Raw genomic sequence first — 6,158 nt, 5'->3', positions numbered from 1 at the left:
ACCAGTCCTGCCCTTAGGATCATTCAGTAGATCCACTTTTTTCTTATTAATATTAAAAATATGAATATCCTTCACATTTATATTCCTTCCAAATCAATTTGATTGAACAAATTTGACAAACATAGACCAAGCTGCTTGCCTTTACTACCAGTGAGTTTGTTCTGATTTTCTCATTTAATTCTAGATAAAAAATGGATGAACAGCAAACTTCAGATAGATTTGTGTAGTTTTTTTTGTTTGCACCGTAGTGATCCATCCAATCGTAAAAGTTTTAAGGAGAAACTGAAGATGCTTGAAAATGTTTTGTCACGCAGAAGCTCCACCAAATATTTTGCTGCAACTTCTTGAACAATTCTGCAAAACAAATCTTTCGAAAACATCGTTTTATTCTGCTCTAAATATATTTATTGATGATGCCACAAAATATCAGTAGGTTACTTCCAGAAATTTCTACGGTCATTTTGAATCAATTAAGAACTTATTTTTCTAATGGTTGAAGAAGTTTCTTGAAGCAATTATTACAGTTAGTTTCACAGGATTTCCTTTATAGATATTCTTAATCGTTCTTCTCACGAGCCATAACTTTTGGGATCATATACAAACATACCATACTTTACTTGGCATGAGAATACAATGAAAAACCTTATCATGTTTCCATCCTCCATAAGAATAAGTACGACGTTGATCCAGTTTCTGTTGATCTAGTGTTTTTGCTTTATTGTATCGTGGGACAATCCTTTGACTGTCCTACCCAGGTGTTTTCGTGCGTAGTACATGTCTTACCTGTCCTACCCACTTTCCGCGCCACTGTGTAAGACATATATTGGGCTGGTTTCAAGGAAGTTCCATACATAAACGAAATAATACACATCCCGCATAGAAAAATCCAATTTTCCGTATTGTCAAAACTATAAACTTCTTCCAACTGAAAATGTTAATATATCGCAAACTGTTGTCATTTTGTTAAACAATACGTAACAAAAATCAGTATACAATTAAGAACAGTTTAATTAATCCATTTCAAATTGTGACAATATATTAAACTACTCATATACTGTTGAACAATATGGGGAAGTAAATCTTTTAGAAATGGTGGAAACATTTATCGCCCTTTTGTCAAATTGTTTTCGCATTTATTCGGAGAACCACACTTACACACCTGCATTTTACTATTTAATACCAATACTTAACAGTTTGGCAAACTGTTACACAGCACGCTTAGATATTGTTATAGAGGATATATGGCTTTAACAAAATCATGAATTGAACATTATTTTATGCGTTCGTACATTTCGACAAACAATGTGAAATAACTTGTTTTTTTTTTTGTATTGCTGCTTATGTTTTAGTCCCGATAAGGGCCTGTTCACAAATTTCATAACGTTGAAGGGGTTGGGTGGGTATCTACAAAATGTTACAACTAATATAAAATTTACAAAATTTTCATACAACAAGTGTTACGAGGAGATGGGTAGGTGTCAAAAATGGTAATTTTCGTTATAAAATTTGTGAACAAACCCTAAGTAAAACGGAATTATGTGTGTTTTTTTTTTGTAAATTTAATTCGTGATGGTTCTGTGTACGTTGTTTTTAGCGTCCGATTCGATTTTTGTTTTGACAAATCAAACCGGTGTGAAAAAAAATCCGTCACCGAAATTTCAGAATTCAGCTATCTGAATGGGTTTGCTTGACCTCTGCATAATCGTAATCCATTGGTAAGTGCTTGTATTAATTGCCTTTAATTCTTTCGATTTTGTAAATTCATTCTTCTTCCCCAGAGCATTGATGATGCAAAAGGAAAGCAACATACGGGTGGTTCCTGAACAATCGCTTTCAAGTCACGTTAACTTGGCAGCTGCAATTACGGTAAGTAAATAACTTTGTAATATTCGAAAAGATTCTCAAATAACAAGTATCGATTCAACAATATCCATAAAAGGCTACGGAAAGATGTCACGGATGAAACCAACGCTGTATTTGGTGTCTATTCCAAATGTCCATATACACGATGATGGCTGTTCCGGTGAAGCGTTGTTAGCGATAGGAACGAAGATAACGATATGCTTAATGAGGGTAGGTACTTCAACTTTAATTTGTAAACTTCTTATATATTAACAAAAGCTCATTTTCATTCCCTACAGTGGTTTGCGCGAAAGATTTGCAATGTAGAGTCCAGCAAAAGCAGTTCAATACCAACAGAAAATCATCCGGAATTCGGATTCAATCATCGAACCCATCTACAAGCGCGAATTTCGAGCTACATATCATTAACATATTGGCGAAAATTATTAAAAAGATTTTGAAAGTAGTGCAGGTAACTCTAAAAAACATGTAATATTAAATCTTAAATTATTATTATCAGAAATGGACAAAAGTAAAAACATGGAATAAAACAAATAAAAATGAGTACCTACTTTCCTATTTTTTCGTTCCTCCGTCTATAGTTTTAATGTAAAGCAACAGTACAATATACAGTGTCCATACAATAACGCACCGTAAACATATTATTACACAAACGTTATTTCTCTTCATTCAATCTTATAGTTTAACTATTTTGAAACTGTTTCTATTACTGTAAATTTGTCGAAATATGGATAGTATATCGACCATTACGCAAATTGTGATGGAAAAAAATTGTTCGAGAAAATCGGCGTTTTCAAATAGTTACATAACTTAACCGCCTATTTCCCATATTGTACTTTTTCCAAAAACCATTCACCGAACTGTCAAAACCGTTCATGGTAAGGTGGACATATTGTTTTTTTGGGTGTTATACGAAATTATTCAGATACTGTAACATATGGTTCTGGATAGTATTGGAAACAGTGCAATTATGGTTCATATTTATGCGGGATGGCCAAAGCTGATCTCAATATATATTTTCGTTCTAATTTGACGTCCGTGGTCAGTTGAATTTGAGTCAGAGACGGGGTTGGTGGTCTGATGGCTACCGCTTCTGCTTCATATGCAGAAGGTCATGGGTTCAATCCCAGGCCCGTCCCTTTCCTCGTACTTTGTAGTTGTATATCTCTCACTTGCTTCTATCTTCCATTCTAAATATATCACACTCAAACTATTCGTTCATAGCAAACGCTAGAACCAGAGACGGACAAGAAACTGTTTCCCTAACGCTTCCTACTTCCACGCGCACGCCTTTCTTACGCCTGATACATAGGCAGTCTGCTAACCACAAAAGCAAACCTCTCTGCCATGCCTTTCCCCCAATCCATACACTCCCGCATGAACTGACGTGGATGCAGTGGAATATACGGTCTACGTGGGAGTCAGTTCAATGCATCATCAATTCCTCCCCCTTCCCCTCATTGGTCTGCATTCTGACGTGGCAGGTGCCATTGTTGCCTAAAAATAGAAGATCACCAGCACTTATACACTGAGGATGCCTGTTAGTCCCAAGCAGTCATTCGGTTGGTTCCTTGTGTAAGTGCAGCTGATCTGGCGATACTGGAGTGCATCCACGGGCGGCCAATCAAGCTCAAGCTCAAGCTCGTGGTCAGTTGAATTTGAGTCAGATTTTTTCTAATTACACCCGATTGTGTTTCTGCACATTTTTTTTTACAAAAAAAGTTTCCATACATTTTTTCTCGCCAAAACCATATTTTTGCATGAAACGTCGAGATATAGTGTTACTTTTTTACACGATTTTTGAAATTTTGAACTGAAAACTTTTTTTTTTTGCACGGTACGCATCTCCCGTGCAAAGACAGAATCGGGTGTAGTTGGGTTCAAGTTGATTCAAAAAGAAGTAAATGCCATTGTAACCCTATCTGACTCAATGACGCACTGGAATAACTCCGAACTGTTGAACATTTCAAAAACATGCATTGATTCTTAAAAAAAAAAAGATTCCCATTCGAGCTAAAATTAAGGTAAAACTGGCCGAAATGAATTTTTTTTTTCATTTGCTGGGTAGATGCGTGTTAAACTACCGTTCATCTCCAAATTTGACCGATTTTTTGTTCATAAGCCTATATGGATAGTGTAGTAAATAACCCAAGTAACAATATTAGTTTTACGAATTACTTCCAGGGCGCTATAAATAAACGCCCATAAAACCACGGTCAGGTACTTCTACCTTTATCGCATCCCCCAAAACCTCTTGTAGATTAGAACGTGACTAGTTGGCCCACTCTGAAAGAGGCTATGAAGTGCATATTTATGTCACACAAATAAAGCAAAATAGCATTTGTGGTAGCTCTGTTGAGGCCACCTGTTCTAGAAGAATGTAGCTTCATCTTGAAAATGATTTTATCGTAACGTCGATCTTGACGGATTTATTCCAAAATAAACAAAACAAAATAAGATTGAAAACACGTCTGTGATACTTAATTTCGTAGTGCTAGTTAAATAATTGAAGTGAATTATTTTGATATAGTGTTCAAATCATTAGTGCCGAGTGAGATTTACAGTGAAATGTGATGAAAAAGAAGTAAAATTGCGAGTGCTTCCTCTGAAAGCGGTATATTTCTAGTTATTTAGCAATTGCTAAAATAAACCGCCAGTGAGGAATAAAACATATTCATCATTTGTTGGTTTGATTGGGCAGTAATTGTGTGGTAAATTATATTTAGACAGTTTAATAATCATACCATAGCATCTTATGAGCGAATTCATGGAGATAATGTGATTTGAAAAAAGTGAAATTGTGGCAACCGGAGTGAAATTAATATGGCGGGACCATAATTGATTGATTCATCGACAAATGCTGTTTTGTCATCATAAATACACAAATAAGGGCACACTGTTATGATTCGGCATTTGTGGATGTAAAATTGCCTTAATAAATGCTAATCGACGATGATTCAGCTTTTTTTCGCATTTTATGGTAACTAAGCAGCATTCAACAAACTTTGACAGTTTGAGGGTGCTGTTTTGAAGAATCTATGCAAAAACAATGAAAACAGACATTCGTTTTGCGTTTTTCTATTCGGAATAAGTGTTTTAGAGTAATAACGCAATTTTTATAATGTTATGTTGGTGTGGTAAGTGATGAATTCGCAATGCTGATGGTGTCATCGCATCTTACGAGCCCAAATAATGATTTGGGAGGCATAAATAAGGTAAGTTCTCAAGATTCAAGTGGAAGTTAATCAGTTTAAAAGCAGCTTTTATGACAACAAGCTGTATTATATAAGTCTTTTATCATAGCCGTTGCAGGTAAGGGTTGTTCAGCCACGGCAAGCAGTTTAAATAAGGTATTTTATGCTGCAATAAAGCTGGTTTTGTAGCCACAACATTTTGACTTTGTATTTCGTCTCTAAAAGGTTTTGAAAACAACTAAGAGCTGACTTACAAAATATCATCTTTTAGCAACGTTAAATGTCGCCTCTAGTTGTTACAGCATTCACGTAACTGTCATAAAACATTAATAAATCCACACGAATGCCAAATTGCTGTGGAATTGTTACTTGGGAAGGCATGTTGAGAAATGCATTAAGCGTGCATTTCAACAGTTTATAGCTACCTCAAAATGTGTTAGAGTGTTAGATCCGTTTGAAATAGCGTTGAATAGAATTGATGATTATGATGACGAATGACTATAGCTGTGTGAGTGCATCTTGCATTGCAGATGAATGACTCGGTGAATGGGTCGTTAGAAGTTATAACTTAGAGAGAAAGAGGGAGGCGATTAGCTGTTAGTGTTCGTTTGGGACGAGATGTAGCAGAAATAGTTTTAAAAGTAGTTTTGTGAAGAGAGGTTTGCAGTGTGCGACAATGATTCATCGTTTTGAACGCGGTTGTTTGTGAATCAATTCGTTCTCTACAGGTAGGAATGTGTTTTCAACCCCCCTCCCCCCATGGTATGATTTTTGGTATGAAAAATAAAAATAAATTGTATGGCGCGTAAGAAATCTAAGACCCCCCCCCACTCCCCCCCCTAAACCCTTACGTTATTAATGAACAGTCCCATACCAGAAACAGATGAGAACGGCATCATCAACGAAAATGTGACCACCATCACTACAACAGCAGGAACACATAAATGTTAAAATGACCAAAACCAAGTGAAGCCTGCATTCAAAATGTACATACATCGCCTACATTGTTTTACTCTTTTACCCGATCATAAGCGATCGTGTGTTTAATGAGTATTATGCTTGTCCGCAAGTTTCCTTAATTTCGTTTGATGTTTTGAAAGC

The 6,158-nt window shown here is 35.9% G+C and overlaps 1 long non-coding RNA gene across 1 annotated transcript; it reads left to right on the top strand.

The window, feature by feature from the left end:
- Positions 1-1,582: 1,582 nt before the first annotated feature.
- On the top strand, positions 1,583-2,395 carry LOC110678736. Its single transcript, XR_002501892.1, has 4 exons — positions 1,583-1,715; positions 1,779-1,866; positions 1,940-2,073; positions 2,142-2,395. It is a non-coding gene; the product is annotated as an uncharacterized LOC110678736 (long non-coding RNA).
- The last annotated feature ends 3,763 nt before the right edge of the window (positions 2,396-6,158 follow it).

This window comes from Aedes aegypti, chromosome 3 (genome assembly GCF_002204515.2).
Source record: "Aedes aegypti strain LVP_AGWG chromosome 3, AaegL5.0 Primary Assembly, whole genome shotgun sequence".
Taxonomy (NCBI): Eukaryota; Metazoa; Arthropoda; class Insecta; order Diptera; family Culicidae; genus Aedes; species Aedes aegypti.
The sequence above is the reverse complement of the archived record's forward strand: the minus strand, read 5'-3'. Positions and strand labels throughout refer to the sequence as shown.